We start from the raw sequence: 18,987 nt of genomic DNA, 5'->3' as shown, positions 1-18,987 counted from the left end.
GGAGGAAGGGAGGAAGGTGGGGGCTCGAGGCACGCAGGGCTCCCTGCTCCTTCGCCTTCCACCCATGGTAGGGTCTGGCTCTGTGGCCAGTGCTCCCTATAACCCAGCGCTTTCTGGTTGGCCTGTCTCACCCCGCACCACCAGCTTGGAAGGCTCTGAGTTATTAATCTAGCCCAGCCAGCCCCAGCGCGCTTAAACCTCATAGCTTTCCCTTACTCAGCTGCTGATGCCACATGGAAAACTTGGAGGAAAATAAAAGGGGAGAGAAAGAAAAAAGGCCCAACATTTTAGTCCGAGGTAGTCCTGCTTCCACAGCGGATATTTCTTGCATCCCCTTCCCTTCAGCAGGAGCGACATTTACATGAAAACAGAGCTGAGGACAGTGGCCTCCCTGGACTTGACAGCCTCTCCTGGGCTGCTGCCAACCCCAGCAGCAGTGTGAGATCATCGGGGTACCTGCTTTTAGAGAGTCTTTTTGCGGGGGGACAGAGGGGGTCATAAGCTTAACACAGGCTTTCAGGACGAACATGATCAGAAAGTTGGGCACTTGATCAACTAAAAAAATAAAACGGCTTCACTGAGGCAGAGCTGCCAGTGTGGAGAGGGAGCCAAGTCACAGTGTTCAGAAATGCTGAAGGGATAGAATCTGTGGAAATCCGAAGTGTTCAAAGAACGACAGGTTAAATTTTTGCCAGTACTTCACCTGCCACGTTCCCCGACTTCATTGTTGCTGCTCACCTTTCAGATGTGATTGCTGGGCTATAGTACTTATTCCAGCTTTCATCTATCTGAGAGCCAGAATTCCAGCCATGACGAATCCCAAATGCCTCTACCAGTCTACTATCACGTAGAGAGGCCTCTATCTACACATAGTGCGGGACTACAATACAGAACAACCCCCCAAGAAATAGCTGTTGCCTGTCTAATTCCTGACATTCATCATTCATACAGTTTTGCAATATTCAAAGTGCTTTTACATTTATTATCACATTGGCACCTCATAGCAACCCTGTAAGGTAGACAGTTATTACTAAATCCATTTTACAAATGGGGAAGTTGAGGCATAGAGCGATTAACTAGTAAATGGCAGAGACAAAACAAACTCTTGTGGGATTCTATTCCAGTCTGCTGTGGACTTGAACTTAAAAACATAGCCTGATGTTCATAATCCCCTTCACCCAATGATCAAGAAACATTGATTTAAAAATCACTGGATGTGCAAAACCCCAAATGCTTTCAAAATTCTCTCACACTGGAAAAGTTCTCTACCTCAACAATCAGTTTTAGGGTTCAGTCTGGAGAAAGAGCTTCTGAGAAATCCTAGTGATAGAACTCTGTTTATAGGGGAAATGGGAAAATGAAAGGCCTTGTTCTAGGCAAGTTTGTGATTTCCAAATTGAATAGATTGGCACCAAAAGTCAGGCTTCTTAGAATCTGTGCTTTCATTTACTCCTTGATCTGCCTACTTAATCAATAATTTTTTTTTTTTTGAGATGGAGTCTTGCTCTGCCACCCAAGCTAGAGTGCAGTGGTTCAATCTCGGCTCACTGCAACCTCTGCCTCCCACGTTTAAGCGATTTTCCAGCCTCAGCCTCCCAAGTAGCTGGGACTACAGGCATCCGCCACCACGCCTGGCTAATTTTTTGTATTTTTAGTAGAGACGGGGTTTCACCATGTTAGCCAGAATGGTCTCGATCTCCTGACTTTGTGATCTGCCCACCTCAGCCTCCCAAAGTGCTGGGATTACAGGCATGAGCCACTGCGCCAGACCTCAGTGAATATTAACTAAGCAACTTCTGTGTTCAAGGATCTATCTTAGATCCTTCAAAGGGATACAAAATACGCACAGGGTGCAGTTATCCCTGCCTGTCAGGTGCTTATAATCTAGTTGTGTAGACAACACGTCATACAAAATAGCATAAGATAGTATATCAAGCACCAAATGAGTGCCACTGCTGCATGCTTTAGAAAGCCAGAGAAGGAACGGCACTGAGTGCTGAGGAGATCAGAGAAGGCTCCATGGAGGATGTGGAACATAATCTGATCCCCAAGCAGGAATAAAAAATATGAAGAAAAGATCCAGTCAAAGGATTCTAAATATGGGGGAGAATAATGACTGAGACTTTACCTCCACCATATGTTGAGTACTGTGGAAGGCCTGCACAAGGTTTGGATGATAGGCAAAACCTACCGGGAGGCCGTGAAGACCATAGCCCAGGGAAACAGTAGATAAGGAGAGAAAGATGAGTAGGAGATGGAGCTGGGAAACGCAGACCAGATAGAAGGAACTTAATGGGCCAAAGACTTAATTCCAAGGAGAAGAGGTAAAATGCATAAGTTTCTAACCCCTATAAGCTCTGAAGGGGAGGCTGGAGTGTTCCATCAGGAGCTGCAATGTCCCAGAGGTGAGGAGTAAGCAGTGGTGCCTCGTAAATTTCTAAACAGAGATTCTGACTTCATGCAAACATTCTCAAAACAAAGAAAGAACCAGGTAGCAAGTGAAGTAGGAGCCCAGTCAGAGTGCAGTTCTATAGTTAAATAGACATTCTGGGAAGCATTTGTGAGCCTCCCGTGAAGAAAATGTGGGAGGTCGCTCTTGACAGAGCCAAACACTATAACCTTCACACTGAGGCAGGAATAGGAGGAGGGGGACAAAAGGGGGCGGAGACAAAGATGTTCACTTAAGTCAGCCAGTTATGGGCATCAAAGCCAGAATTCACCTCCTCTCTCTGTTATTATTGTGCTTTATTATTATTATAAGGGAGAAATTGCTATTCACTAGGCTTTTTTCCCCCTAAGTATTTTAAATGCTGCTGTAACAGTAAATATCACCTCTGGCATATTTGTCCTGGAAGAAAAGAGTATGATTTGGAATACCTAATTGAAATGTGCTACAGGAGATAAGGCAGCTGCAGAGACTGACATTTAAAGGTAGGAGACACCACAGAAGACATGAAATATTACTGTTGCTGCCTCAAAGCCAAAAGCCACTATCACAGAATGGAAACGTCTTCCAGCTCTGCTTCCTCCTTCCAGGTCCTCCCGTTCCTCGGACACACTGCTACAGGGTTCCAAGGCATCCCCGCTCTGCCTTTACAACCCCAGCCTGTTGCATCGAGAATGCTGACGGGCAGCTAAAAGAGAATTATATCATCCTAGGTCTCTTTTGCTCTTATGTACCCATCTCAAAATCCTAGGTCTTATTTCTTGATGAATCATTTACAGGAAGGTGGATGGACTAGACACAAAAGGAAAGGAAGAGATCTGCCAGTGCATCTCAATAGGTCTCACTAAAAAACAGTTTTATGCCACTGTAGCAGAAACATGGTAAAAGACTAGAGGTTACCTGTGCTTAACGGCCAGCAAGCCCTGCCCATTGATAACTGGACAGAGTTACTTTCCAGGGGATGGATCTAGGCAAGAGCTAATTCACTGTTACTCTCTTCACCCATACACCAGAATAAGGACAACTTGCCAACCAACCATCAGACCTAATACAATTCAAATCAACCACATTTTTCATCAAACCTATTTCTGTTGTCATTTCTCTCTCCATCTAGGCAGCTTGCCTCCAAAGATAGCCCCCCAATAAACCATGACTTCTATTTGCCTTTGTGTAGTCCCCTAATCGACGAATATGGGAGAGCCCTTTGCCTTAATTTTGATCAACAAAATGTAGAGAAGTGACACCGAATGACTCCTGAAGCTAGGTCATAAGACATTTTATTTTTTCTGCCTGGTTTTCTAAGAATAGTTGTTCTTTAGATAGCTCTTCTTGGAACCCAGTCGCCATGTTGCGAGAAGGCTTGGTCACATGGAAGGTCATGCATAGGTCCTCTCTGGCTATTTCATCAACTGCCAGCCATGTATGTGAATGAGGTACCTTGGATGTCCCATCTCATCAAGACACCAAATGACTGCAGCCCCAACTACTGATGTCATGTAGAGTAGAAAAACACTCAACTTATTACAGTTATTTCTCAACTAGAAAAATTACTTAGGATCTTTGGGCCATATCTTACTTACACTCTTAGACAAAATGGCTTTCAAGAGTCTTGAGGATTTTCCTCTGGTACCAATTTCTATTATGGTTATGTATTATTTTATCTTTTTAAGAAAAGAAAACTATCCCAAAATATAGTGGCTTAAAACAATGTTATTTCTCACGGTGCTATGACTTGGCTGGGGCCAACTGGGTGGTTTAATCTCGGGGTCTCTCATGTGGTTACAGTTCATTGTAACCCGGGCAGGATGTCAAAGCTGGCTTCTTCACTCCCATGCCTGGGACCTCCTTGGCCTCTCTCTTGCTTCATGGCTTATCCCCTTCCCTAAGTCTCTCCACCAAGCTTGGGCTTCTCACAGTGTGGTCATTTCTTGGTAGTCACATTTCTTACATGGCAACTGGCTTCTAAGAGTCAGAAGATGGAAGCTGCTAAGCCAGTTAAGGGCTACTCCCAGAGCTGCCTCAGTATTAAACCACCATATTTTACTGACTGAAGCCATCATAGGGCCTATCCACATTCAAGAGGGTAGAGAGAGTCTACCTCTTAATCTTGATGACAGAATGTCAAGGATACATGGCGGAAGAGTACGTGGGCTGGGAAATACTATTGTGACTATCTGTGAAAAATACTATCCACCACAACCTACCACTGTTTTTCTATTTTAAACTCCTATACCTCCTTGGATTAGAGAAACCCATAGGAGGTCTATAATGAGTTGAAGGTATAGTATGATTGTCAGAAATATGAACAAAATGTTAATTGCCAAAATAACTCCAAAGCAAGGACACCCAACAGGTCTTCTGGCCTCTACACTGACGAGACCAGGTATGAAAGAAGATGTTCATGACTGAGTGCTGAATTTAAGAAGAGCCAATGACAAATTAGAGTACATTCCATGAAAAGTGTTCAAGGTAGTATAGGACAGAAAATCATATCATTCTGGATGTATATGCTTTCCTGTGCTGCCCTATTTGAAGGAGATGTGTGGACAAGATTCCCATCTCAGCCCCTCACTCTTCCCCTCTGTGTCCTCTATGGCATAAAACTGTAGACTTCCAAGCTGTATGATTTGGATTCACTGGCCAAAATCTCCCCTGAGATACTTACAATTTTAAGAGTCTGGCTCTCTTCTCTTCAAGGGCATGTGTATGATGCTCATTGTATATAATTTTCTCAGATCTATCCAAGTGTCACCATTTTCTCATGCCCAACGTCACTGTGGTAGATATTATTAATATTCTCTGTTATTTCCAATCCTCCTTTCTCTCTGGGAAGACAGAAAAATTACAGTTCTCTAGAACTGTGTAGGTAAGCATGGTCACGTGACTTGCTTTGGCCAATGAAAGTGGTTAGAAGATTTAAGAGACAATTTATTTTTTGTTCTTTCTCTGCTGTAGAAAACCCTAAAGACTTATGTTGAGATGGTCACATCAAAAAGCAGCCAAGCTTCTGAGAGTATAGGTCCCTGAATATCAATGATAAGCATAGCCTCACTGTTACCAGTGTCAAATGTGTAATATGAATAAGAAATAAAGCTATGATGTTCTAAGACACTAAAATTTGCAAAATAACGTGTTACTGAAGCATAATCAAGTCTAACCTGACTAATACAATCACCATGATGCAGAAAAGCATCCTGAAAAGCATACCCCTGAAACGTATCTAATCTTTTAGGGATCTAGTTCTATAAATGAAGACCTGAAATCTAAAAGCAATTCTATTTCAGAGTAGCTCAGGAAGTGGTAGACCAAGACCAGCAAGATCCACTGATTCTCCTGTAAAGCCAAAAGTGGTAGGGAGTTTCCTCTATGAAGTTATCTTGAACAATCTTCCCCCCCAGATTCCAGTTAAGTGTCTCCAGACCTGCCTGCATGCCGACAGCTTTGGCATATCGAGAAACTCTCCATCGCAGAGCCTGGACTTCAGCTTCTGAATGATTCACCAGAGGTAGCCCTCTAATCCAGCCTGGCTTTAATAACTCTCACAGCATTTACTGCCCCAGAGGCCTGTGGCTAGTGAGTAGTGAGCATCTTGGAAGAACAGTGAGCATCCAGGCTTGGGAGAAAGGTTATTTGGTCTGTATCTCCAACAACAATTTAATTAAAAAGTGTTGCTGTTTGTTAAATTAACACTCATGCATTATAAAACACATCATCCACTCTGCCCAGCAAGGTTGGGATTCGAGTCCCTGGTTAAGAGAAAAGTATACTTTGTAGTCTCTGGAAATGTCCCTTCCCAATCCCAAACAGAAGATTACCAACAACGACAATGAGTCAATAGCACGGCATAATTTTTACTCATCAATTTAGGGGGGAAATCCTATTTGTTCAAAAGTTTCGTTTTACCAGAGCAGTTTCATATAGTCCATCTATCCTAATGCAAGTTCCTCTGGTTAAAGTAGGCAGGAAAACAGTCAAGTAAAGAAAAAAAAACCGAATCACCCTATTAGAATAGAAAATAATCACCTGTGATTTTCTACTCCTAGATCCTACCCACCCTTTCCTAGCCAATGGCCCCTTATTGTCAAGCAGTACCTTCCAGAGATCAGTTTATTTCAGAAAACACTTACTGGAGTCTTACTACAAGAAAAGCATTGCAGGGCATACAAAGATGCAATTTACAACCCATAAGGTGCTCGCTGGAGACAAGCACACAAATAATCATTGCATATTGCAAAACAATGTTAGTTGTTGTAACAGACGCCAATGGCAAGGAGGGCTCATGGAGAGCCTGTTCCTCCCCTCCCTCTGTAGTCACTCAATCAGCATCCCATCTAAGACATTGTAAGCAGCCTCAGTGGCATGTTCAAGTTCAAATTAACTTTTTCCAAACTTGCAGAAGAACTTTACTTACGAAATATAATGTTATATATGTCAAATGGCAATGAGTGCAAAGGTGATAATGCCAAGTATTGTCAAAAATAGGGACAGTTTGGAACTTTTCTGGTGCAGGGTTGGCAGAAGTCTGAATGAGTGTAGCCCTTCTGGAATGCAATCTGGAAGTATTTGGTGTGATTAACCATTCTTTGCCCTATAACTCAGCAACACCACTTTTGGAAAGATATCTCCAAGCAAGTTCTTCTCAGGGCCACATGCCACACTACTGGTAATAGTGGACTCAAAGCAGAGTTTTAGCACTAGAGGAACAGAGGCAAAGATGTGGTGGATGCATACAGTGAAATGCTGTGCAGCAGTTACAGAGAACCAACTAAATGAAAACACAACAGCATGAAAGGTCTTATCAACATCGTATTGAACAGAAAAAGTAAAAAATAAATACATTGAGATACATAGCATGCTGCTAGTAAAGTAAATCTTAAATGCATAACAAGAAAAGCATGTTGCATATCTTACAAGGGTATATGCATTTTTTTAAGATATATATAAAACCTATTGTAATGATTAGCTCTAGGGAAGGGCAGCTGAAGATATAATTAGGGATGAAGGGAAAAATAAATAAACCCAGAGAGGCCCTGCACTACTGACGATAGTGTGTTACAAACAGAAATACTTGTATTCAATTCACAGAACAGGTTGAAGGCAACCAGTTCTTATGTTAAAGCATTAAGTCATAAGGTGAAGATGAAAGACAATAAAAGCTTCCCCAGTTAAGTCTGTTTACCTCACAACCTTTTGTCTCTGCTCTGACTGTTTACTCATGTAAACTTTGTGCCAGATGGTCCTCTCAAGAAGAAGTTGAAAAAAGGTTATCCATTAACGGTGTTTGTTCTAAGCCCACGAACCAAAGATTTTTATCATTCGCAAAACCACTCTTTTAATCATGTTGATTTTCCACAAACACATTAACTTAGAACCTCTGTTATTAAATCTATACTGAATAAATGTCAGTAAGAACAAAGGGTAGTAGACAGTTAGTCACAACCACCTTCTAAGAGCAGCTGATGACCCCCAGTCCGACTCTTACAGTGTACTCTAGTGTATGAATGTATTTCATTCATCCATGGCTTAAGTCAAAGTCTGCAAGACAGACCTCTGCAGGTAGTGATCAATGTCTTAAATGGTGCCCCCATGTGAGGAGAACCAATGTGATCAACGCCACAGCCAGTGCCCAGTGTGAAGAGCCCTGATGTAATTGATGCCACACAACTAACTCTTTTCACCTGAGGTCAAACGGAGAAAATACACTTTGTTTCCCTGAGGCAAAATGCGAGGTTTGTGTCTGAGCCAAATTCATGTACAGTGTAGTTTACAAGGACAGGGACTGATGTCAGAAAGACCTGGTTTTGAATTAGAGCCCTGTTGTTTGTTAGCCATGTCTGCAAGGATTAAGAAACAATAATGTATGTAAAACACTTAGCACAGTGCCAGTGCAAAGTAAGCAATGAGCAAATGGTAGCTATCCATAATAGATAATATAATTTATCATTTTTTTCATCTCCCTCTACTTTAGTCCACACACCTTGAAATATTTTACATGGTAAGAAAATCATCATAAGCAGCTTATTGGCTTATGGTTTATACTCTCCCTGCATCCAAGAGATTCAGAGGTATTATATAAGATTAATCAATAAGAAAACAGAAACATGAGGGATAAAAACAGGAAAGATGCCCTCTAAAGGAAGCAGAGAAAGCAAATATCAGCAAGTATCTGGGCAGAACTGAAGACTATACCTGAGCACAGAAGTTAGCCAGAGTCATAGCAATGGAAATATTCATAGAAAGGGAATTACATGGACATCATGGTTTTCACTTCATAGCAAATAAAGCTGGAAAAGTCCTTTGCAGAAACACGCTTTGTTTAGATATTTCAATACATGGGTTTTCATGTTGGAACTGTTTGAAAACATGGGAGATAATACCTACTAGGAGTTTGGCTAAGACACAGAATATTCATCTAGAACGGTGACTCCGTCACTGAAGGATGGTCATAAAGCTGCTGGAAGGAGGAAGGGAGTGCTGAAGTCACATGCTTGGGTCTCTTGTTTTCTGATAATTTCACTAAGCTCAGAGAAAACTTGAGGAATCTGGAAGAATGCCTGGTGAACATGACACTGTGATAGTCTCTTACATAGTCTAGTTGTTAAGGTCCCAAACTCTGGAGCCAAACCACGTAGGTTCAAATCCTGCTCTACCACTTACTATCTCTGTCATCTTGGAGGAGTTACTTACCCTCTCTGTGCCTCAGTTCTCTCAACTGTAAAATGGGGACGATAGTACCTATATCACAGGTTTGTTGTGAGAGTTAAATAAGTTAATATACTTAACACTCTTAGAACAGTGCTGGGTGTAAACACTACAAGAGTTATTTAATCATGTGTTCAATAAATAAATATCAGATGCCTTCAGCAAGCCTCTGGCATGTGCTAGATTGCAGTAGATTATGACTGAATCATCTTAACAAGTACCTGGAGTGTAGATACTCTTTGACGCTTAAAGTACCAGCTTTAAGGTAGGCAAAGTTGTCTCTTCCTAACAGTTAGATGTGAGCCTGTGTTCTCACAGTGATGAAATATATTCTCTTCTTACCAAGCTCGGGAGGGAGATGTACAATCACAGTGACAATGATAATCCTGTAGCTGTCATAAGAACCGAAGACCACTAGGCACCTGGCTTTGTGTCAGGACCTTTATGCCGCTTGGTTTTCACCCTCAAACAAACTAATCACTACTGTTCGCTCCATTTTATAGATGACACACTAAAGCTCAGAGTTGAGTGACTTGTTCAAGGCCATGGAACCTATTAGAGTTACTATGCTCTTTCCACTGTATGACACTGCCCCTTCCTCATTCAATTAAGCAGGAGGGAAGAGGAATATTAAAGATAGAAGCTCTTGGCCAGGTGCAGTGGCTCAAACCTGTGAACCCAGAATTCTGAGAGGCCAAGGCAGGAGGATCACTTGTGCCCATGAGTTTGAGACCAGCCTGAGCAACATAGGGAGACCCCATCTCTACCAAAAGAAAAGAAAGAAAAGAAAAGAAAAAAATAGCCAGGTGTGATTGTTTGCATCTGTGGTTCCAGCTACTCAGGAGGCTAAGGTGGGAAGATTGCTGAGCCTGGGAAGTTGAGGCTACAGTGAGCCACGATCAAGACACTGCACTCCAGCCTGGGTGGTAGAGCAAATCCCTGTCAAGAGAGGAAAGGGGAGGGGAGGAGAGGGGAGGGTAAAATGGAAAGGGGAGGGAGGAGGAGAGGAGTGAGATCATCTGAAACAGTCTTGGATAATGAGGTTGGGGAATACGTGTTTTCTTTATATACCCATCCTCACAAAGTCTCCTTTGTTTGAGGTGATGTGAAATGAAGTTAACGAAGGCAAAGCAAGAAAATGTGGAAGAGAAGAGAAAAGAGAAAAGAAAATCTCCTAGGTGTCTTTTCTTACCAACAACTGCTAGGGAGAAGCCCAGTGAGCACAATGCTATTTCTTGATGGTCTACAAACATGGAGATCAGGTATTTGTTAATTCAGAGGATCCTAAAGGTGGTAAGTTTTTTTTTTCTAGTGCAACCAACAGCATAAATGCTATTCATCATAAATGCTATTCACAAGGCACACTCCCACAGCAAGGAATCTCCAGAGAGCATGTCAGAATTCAGGTGCATGGAAATGACATTATTTTGGTCACAAGCCTGAATCTTCCCTAATTTAAATTTTTAGTAAGTCTTTAGCATAATTTTAGTATATAAATTATTATTTAGTAACACATACAGATGACATACCATCAATATGTCTCAGTGCCAAGACTGACATTGGCTAGTTTAAGAAGCTCCCAGGAAGTCTACTCTCAGTTAAATATTTCCTTTAGAGTCAGTAAAATGCAGTGCTTGATTTATACCTTTTGAATTTTAGTTGAGTTTCGAAGGATTCTGGAATATCAAGAGCTTTGGATTAAAATGGAAATGCCATCTATACAGTTATTATCCAACAAAGAACAATTTCCAATGTAACCAGCCTCTTGGCATGAGTTGCATAATAGACGTATGAATTAGCGATGTCATGAGGACTGGAATGGGGGTGAGGGGAGCTGGGCAGGCTCAAGAATCAGAAGAACCAATGGAAACCATCATTTTATTTGGATATGCCTTGGAAAATGGTCTGAACCACCTCTTCAGCAGGAGTCTGTGCTAGAGGGGACATTCCAGGCAACAAGGGCAGGGCTCAGTTTGCAAAAGCGCATTCATAGGAACCTTGCCTTTGAAGAAAGGAGAGGAGAGCTCCTCACACACATTTCCCAATCTCACATTTCAACATCATCAAAATTTAACATCTTTCCATAATCACCAACTGCATTATTCATTTTGTTAAAAAGATAACCTTCGAATCTGAAACAACAAAAGTTTTTATAAAGAGGTAACTTAACCTCTTCTGCTTTCTTCTTCTAGGACACATGGTTTCCCCACCCTTGCCACACCATCTTGGCACCATGTTGGAAAGAATATTTTTCTTTTCCTCTGGGATCAGCAATATTCCATTGTCAGCCCTTATGTTATTTCACTTTGAATTTCTATTTTAGCTCCCTACGTACATCTAAGATGTCCATATAAAGGGAAATAGTCATCATTTTCCATGTAAAATCTGAGGAACTAATTAATGTTCAGGCAGGTAGAATGATTTGTCCAAGATCACAAGGCATAGTGACTGTCCAAGTCAAAAGCTGTATCCTCGGGGCCACACATCTTTGGTGCCTGCTGCTTTGTGGCATTGCTCCCTCTTCTCAGCACCTTGTTGCAGTAGCAGAGATAGGATGAAAGATGCTAAGGAAGAGCATGAGCATGTTTGCAGAGAAACAAATGAATAAGTAATTAAACTGCAACCAGAAGACCTAGTTCTGGAGCCAGTTCTGTCCCGTGGGAAAGTCACTAATCCATTACATGACTCACTTTTTTCATTTATTAAAGGATAATCTTTAAAACTCTGTCCTACCCAATGTATGAGGACACTGCCACAAAATTGCAAGTAAAATCTTTTTGAAAGTTGATTGTTAAAGTGCTACTTATTTTGTTTATACCAAGCACAGTACTAACCTCTTTCTATTACCTCATTAACTTTCACAATCATCCATCAGTGAATGCCATCAGTGATCTCATTTTACAGGAGCAGAAACAGAGACAAGGAGGATGGTATGTGACTTGCCTAAGGCAACTCAAGCTGATGGATGGTAGAGTGGACGAGTGAATAAGCTTCCAATGGGCCTCCAGAGCCCATGCTCTTGACTCCTCTATGTTGCACAGATAATGAACTGCCTAAGAGATTTGGATGGGCAAATGGATGGCTTGGTGGATGGCTGGGACAGGGGATTTAGATACCTGTCAAGCAACCCGGCTTTCCCAGAAAATGGAGTTAGTTGTTCGAAGTCTGAAAAGTGTTGGAAGATACTCCCCAGTACCTCCCCTCCTGCTGATCTCAGAAAACTGGCCTACAAATGCTAAAATGTCAGCACCCAAGTTTCCTGTTAAGTTCCTGGTAACATGAGCCATCCTGTGGGTGAAAAAAATGGACAATCAGAGGTGATAATTGAGATTTGGAATCACAGACTAGGTGTAGCCAACTTGGAAGTTCTCTATGCAGAAGTTTTGACAAAGAGTATAAAAGTCATGAGAATTTTACTTTTATTTTCCTTTGAAGGCCAGATTTGGGGGCCACTAACCTGCACAGAGTCCCCTCTAATGTGTTCACTGGAGTGAATCAGAGACACACTTGAGATCCAAGAGCCAGTTTGGTCCCCAAGCGGCTTGATTTGGGGTTGTGTCTCTATGCTGGTAAACCAGAGGGCAACAGTGAGTACATGGAGCCAGAAGGAAAGCAGCCTAGCAGAAGGCTTCCACCCCAGGAGAGGAGCCCAGCACAAGGCTTCTGCTTGAGCTCGCCCACAAGTAACCACACACCCCACGGCACCTCCATGGGTCGTGACTGCCGAGCTGAATAGGTTCAATGTATTCTCTCCCTTCTTTCTTTGTCTGTAAGCAGCTTGCTCCTTCAGTCATCCTCCTAATAAACTTCTCATTAATTAGGAGGAGGTGTCAAAATGCCAACAAAATTAGCAGTTTCAATATATCCCTAAAGTGTGAGTGTTTCAAAGAAAATGAAGGCTTGGTCACTCCCTGGTTATTTTTACTCTCTGCCACCCACTTACCTTTTGGGCAATCTGTTCCCATCACAGTGCACCCTTCATCTCCTTCCACACCCTCTTCTCTCTCTGCCTTTCTGGTTCTTTCTAAAAAAGCGTTATACATGTCTTCCCTTTTCTTTCCAACTGTGATAAATCACAAGTAGGCTGCATTTATCCCTCCCCTGCACCTCCACCTTGTTGCCTGGCAGAGAGAGTTAAACCAGTTGCCGTAGGCACAACTAACGCAGGGGATTATTTGGAACCATGAGTTGAAGGATAAAATTAAATTAGCAAGAATGGAAGAAAAGGAGCAAGATTTAGATAAGTTGGCTGAAGGTGGGAGTAGAAATACAGAGCATATGCAAACAGGACTTGTGACAGAGCAGCTCTAGCCTCAGATCCCTGGACTTACCAAAATTAGAACTTGGTTACCAAGAAATCACAAGGATTGCTCCTCCTCAAGGAATAAGAACCACTATCAAGTGTCCCATATAAGAATAACCTTTCTGGATTCTTGCTGATGGAGAGAAGCTTTTTCTACAACTCTGAGAGGGGACAGGTGGACAGGACTAGAGCATCCACTGGGCAGGATGGGGGAGGGGGACAAAGCTTTGGGAGCTAAGGTAAGGAAGCAAACCCAATATGGGGACCCTTGAAAAGAATGGGTCTTTAACTCAGTGGAGACTGCAGCAAGACTCACCAACCGGGGCTTGGGTGCTTCAGAGAGCAAGTGAGAATAAGCCCAGATAATCAGAACTGCACATGGTTCGTGCTCTCAGCTCCTCACACTAGAGGCGGAATTTTTCCTATTAGGTACTCGATATCGTATGGTTGAAATGAATACAAGACCCCTCGGTACTTATTTGGGATCTAAGAAACACAGACAAAGAATGGTGTAAATGAAACAGACATGCACATAGCAGCCAAAATTAAAAAGATAAAGAAGCTCTGCCTATAGACATTTTACCAAGTCAAAGTGGTTAAAGATAATCACAGCATTTACTTCATAAGGTTGTTACGATGATGAATTAAAATAGTCCTGGGAAAGTGAATTCACAATAAATGGGGCTTCTAATTACTTTTTATTGATGTATGATAGATGTATACAGTCTCAAGATATATGTGATGATTTAATATCTCGATATAATCTGTAAAGATCAAATCAGTATACCTTGGATATCCATCACTTAAATATTTATCTTTTCTTAACACTAGAAACATTCAAATTATTCTCTTCCAGCTATTTTGAAATGTGCAATAGATTATTACAGGTTATAGTCACCTTACTGATCTAACACTAGGTCTTATTTCTTCTATCAAATGGTGTATCTGCACCCATTAATCAATTTCTGTTCATCCCTTCTACCCAAAAATGTTGTTTATTTATTTCTAATTATTATTTATTTATTTATTGGAGACCGCAATCCTTCCCTGTCGGAGTGCAGTGGTGTGATCACAGATCACCACAACCTCAAACTCCTAGACTCCAGCAATCCTTAGCTTCACCCTCCTGGTAGCTGGGGCTATAGGTGTATGTCACCATGCTTGGCTATGTTGTTTATTTTTATTTGCTGACTTCATTCCAGCGTCTGAGACTTCTCATGATCAAATTTAGAGGCAGCTGGGCAGGGGTCTGAGCATGAATAATGCTGCTGAATAAGCCCTTTGCCTTTTCTAATATGTACTACAAGGCACAGAAAGACACAGGCTTTCCTTTATCACTATCCTGTGTGTTTAGAGAAATAACCAGGATTCTGTACCATACCCAAAAGGAAGGAAGAAAGGAAACAATGTTTAACACCTACTATGTGTCAGCCAATCTGCTGATTGCTGCTAGTTATTTGAGGAAGACACTATTTTCCACATTCTTACAAATGTTACTGAGGCTCTGGAAGTTTTAATAGCCCAGCCAAGATAGTTCCATTAGTAACTGATGGAATTAGGACTGAAATCCACATCTTCTTGAATTAAAATACATTCTGATACACCCCACATAAATGCCACTCCAAGCCTCTATGCTGATCTTTTGATTCAGAACCACGGGAGGCAGGGCCTGGCTTTCAAATGCTACCCAAGGGTATCAGGACCAACAAGCCAAGTTTGGGGATTGCTGGGCTACTTGATCCCTAAGGGCACTTTGGTTCCATAATGAGAAGAAAATGTTGTTCTGACTTTTTTTTCTTTTACAGAAAGACTTGCCTTTGTTTAAAAAAATACTTTGATAAGCCCACTTCAAGAAAAGAAAAAAGGAAGAACTCTATGGAGGAATGGAGTGGGGAAGGGAGAGAGGCAGGAGGATAGAAAGGGAGATGAAAGAGGAGAGAGGAGTAGAAGGAGAGGAGGGATGGGAAAAGGGGAAGAGAAAGGGGAGGCGAGCAGGAGAGAAGGAAAGAGAAGGGAAAAGAATAGAAATGAGAGAAGAAAGATAGGAAGGAAAATGAGAGGAAAGGAGAATAGAAAGGGGCAGAGAGAGGAAGTGAGATAAAGAAACTAGAGAAGGGGGAAGAAAGGGCAAGAAGAAAATGGGAGGGAAGAGGAAGAGCAACCTGTTGTATGCTGACTAAAATGATCCTCTGGGAGTCAGTATAGTCTACAGTAATGACAAGCCTTATGAGAGTCATGACATTTCTTCTAGAAGTCAGTAATAAGACCAAGTTCTGCTTCTGAATTAGCAAAAAGGCAAGACAGGAAAAGCACACATAGATATAAATGGGGGAAAAAAACCCTTGTACTGGGTTTTAATTCCAGAGGTCTATTCACAGAGAGGAATACAGCAAGTCTTGAACCTTCAGCAAATGCCAATAGAGCCTTAAATGGACCCTTCTCTGATGACATGGGGGCCCCTACATCCACATATATTCCACTGTTACTTCGATAAGAGCCTCATTAACTGAATATTAAATGCTATTCATATGCATGCTTTTCTATTTGTGTTCTCACATAAATTATTTAATCTCATCTTTAAACCACTATATGAGACACGTCTTGTATCCCTTATTATATGGATAGAGAGATGAATGCACACAGAGATTAAAAGCTCACACAAGGTCATTAACCCTTAATTAGTGTCAGGCCCAGAGTTTGAACCTGACCAACCGGACTCTGCAATACTCATGCTCCACCACCACACTCTGTTGACTCCTAAGGCTTTATATTTTTTATCTCATTTATTTCTTATAACAGCATGGCAATATAGATATGTGTTGCTGTCCTCATTTTACACTTAGGCTCACAGAGGTCGCAGAACTATTCAAGTTCTCATCATTGGTATTTCGTGACTTATCCCCTAAATCTCCAAATCCGGAAGTCCTGTGCTCTCTGCCATCTAACCCTTAGACCAGGCAAGACTGTCCTCATGCATCCCAGGCAGAGCTTCCAGTCCTTTTATATAGAGCATGTTGAACCTTACTGATAACACCCTGCTCTCACAAAAATACCTTCTCAACTGGTGCTTGCCTGAAATTCTGGCATGATCTTTTTTAAGATGGAGTCTTTCTATGTCACTCAGGCTGGAATGCAGTGGTGTGATCTTGGCTCTGCCTCCTGGGTTCAAATGATTCTCCTGCCTCAGCCTCCCAAGTAGATGGGACTACAGGCACGCGCCACCATGTCCGGCTAATTTTTTGTATTTTTAGTAGAGATAGGGTTTCACTGTGTTAGCCAGGATGGTCTTGATCCCCTGACCTCATGATCTGCCTGCCTCAGCCTTCCAAAGTGCTAGGATACAGGTGTGAGCCAGCACACCCAGCCAGGCATTCCTTTAAAACACAATCTCCACCAACACGGTGAAACCCCGTCTCTTCTAAATATAAAAAAAATTTTGCTGGCCGTGGTGGCACGTGCCTGTGGTCCAACTCGGGAGGCTGAGGTGGAAGAATCACTTGAACCTAGGAGGCGGAAGTTGCAGTGAGCCGAGATTGTGCTACTGCACTCCAACCTGGTAACAGAGCAAGATTCTGTCTCTCAAAAAAAAAAAAAAGAAAGAAAAGAAACAATCTCCATAAAAAAGTTGTCATTCGAACTTTCCTAATAATTGAGTGTGAATGATTTTAGTAGGTAGTCACTTTTGGGGCACTAACTCCCATATTGCACCATGGGTCCATGGGGGAGAAGTGTTAAGGAGAAACCAAGAGAAAGAAAAGGTCATAGAAATAAAAGTTTGCAGAACCAGCCAGGCATAGTAGCTTGGAGGATGTCACCCAGCACTTTGGGAGGCAAAAGAAGGTGGATCACTTGAGCCAAGGAGTTCAAAACCAGCCTGGGCAATATGGTAAAACCCTGTATCTACAAAAAATACAAAATTTAGCCAGGCATGGTGTCACATGCCTGTGGTCCCAGCTACCCAGGATGCTGAGGTGAGAGGATCACCTAAGCCTGGGGAGGTTGAGGCTGCAGTGAGCTGTGACTGCACTACTGCACTCCAACCTGGGTGACAACATGATATCCTGTCTCAAAAAAAAAAATTATTTTGCAGAACCAGCTTTGTCTCCTCCTCTAGGAAAAGTCTAGTAAGTTGAAAGATCCAAGACGTGCTTTTTAACTAAGTTACTAACGAGGAGAGTAACGATGATAAAGTATGGACAGTGGGAGCAGCCTGATGTTCAAACAAGATTAGAATGAACAGATGAGAGAAAGGAAGGAGTAGGCTGGGACACAAGGAAGAAATGCATACTAGAATGAATGCACTGTGAATGCACAGTAGAGTAAAAGTTCACTCAGCATCCACACAACATGCTTATGTAGAGAGACAAGAGCTGGGAGGGTAATGGAATTAGAGAAGAAAAGACAAAAACAGATAGCAAATTATGAAATGACATGACTGATATCCACGCCAGCAAAACATTTCTCAGTTCATTCATACATTTATTTTTTTTGTTCAAAAAATATTCACTGGGTTTACCTGTGCACCATTCACAGCTAGAGGCTGAGCACATCGATGAGGTACTAACAGACTAATGGGAGCAAGAGACATGCAAACAGATAATTATCTCAAACAGTGCTGTAAGCCTGGTGATCAAGATGCACACGGGTTGCTGTGGCAGCTTGGTGAAGGGGAGCATGAGCTCAGGAAGGGCTTCTCGGAGCAGGTGACACCTGAGCTGAAACCTAAAGACTAAAAGTTATCAAGTGAGCAAAGAAAGGGGGAAGGGCATTCAGGAGAAAGGAAATAGCAACAGCAAAGGTATAAGGGTGAGAACTCAAAATAGTTTGGATAAATGAAGGCTCACCTACTAGGTGCAAACCGTGATTCTGAATCCCGTACAAACCTGAAACACTGAAGGACACAAAGCATCCTCTTGGTAAGAGTATGAAACTGTTTAGGTCGAACCTGGCTTCTCTGAATGAAAAAATAAAATCTATGACCATACACCAGAAAACACCCCAAAACAACAACAAGAAAAAAACTGGCCTTCAAATCTTCACTCACTATTTCCATGACAGAAATGGGGAAAGACTCCAAGAGGAAGCTAAACAATGTATAGTCTGGGAGGTGAGAGCCCGGTCCCTTCTCCTCTTTTGATCTCATGGGGCAGATGTCACAGAGATGCAGGAACAGATGTGGAAAAGAAAATGGGTCTCTTCTCCCAGGAGTGAAGAAACTGTGACAGCTAGACGGACTTCAGGTCTTCAGTAGAGTGGGCTCCTAGAACTCCCATGGTTTGGGAGAGGGGACCTGGGCTTGGGTAATGGAACAAGTATTTGATGGGAACGTGCAGAGAGCCCTATAGGACAAATCAGAATCGGAAAGAAAAAGGAATAGAATATGTCTAGAGGGGAAAGGATGGGCAAACAACAGAGGAATGTGCAAAACATGGACAGGGAACAATGTGACAACCAGCTGGGACACAGTGTGAAACAGCTCAACAGGGAGGGGGCAATGGAAAAGGGTCTGGGAAAGAATCGAGAAGAAGCATGCAAA

At 42.2% G+C, this 18,987-nt stretch overlaps 1 protein-coding gene across 45 annotated transcripts in view; it reads right to left on the bottom strand.

Annotated features, from left to right (window-relative positions):
* NRXN3 (neurexin 3) overlaps positions 1 to 18,987 on the bottom strand; it is a 1,708,033-nt gene that overhangs the window by 1,305,583 nt on the left and 383,463 nt on the right. The window contains exon 2 of one of the 45 annotated variants that reach the window (XM_078335545.1): positions 5,112 to 5,271. The exons of the other annotated variants lie outside the window; for them this stretch is intronic. The gene's annotated coding sequence lies outside the window, so the exon portion shown is untranslated. The remainder of the gene's footprint in view (positions 1 to 5,111; positions 5,272 to 18,987) is intronic. 45 annotated transcript variants of the gene reach the window in all.

This window comes from Callithrix jacchus, chromosome 8 (genome assembly GCF_049354715.1).
Source record: "Callithrix jacchus isolate 240 chromosome 8, calJac240_pri, whole genome shotgun sequence".
Taxonomy (NCBI): Eukaryota; Metazoa; Chordata; class Mammalia; order Primates; family Cebidae; genus Callithrix; species Callithrix jacchus.
Note: the sequence above shows the minus strand (reverse complement) of the source record. Positions and strands in the feature narration are given on the sequence as shown.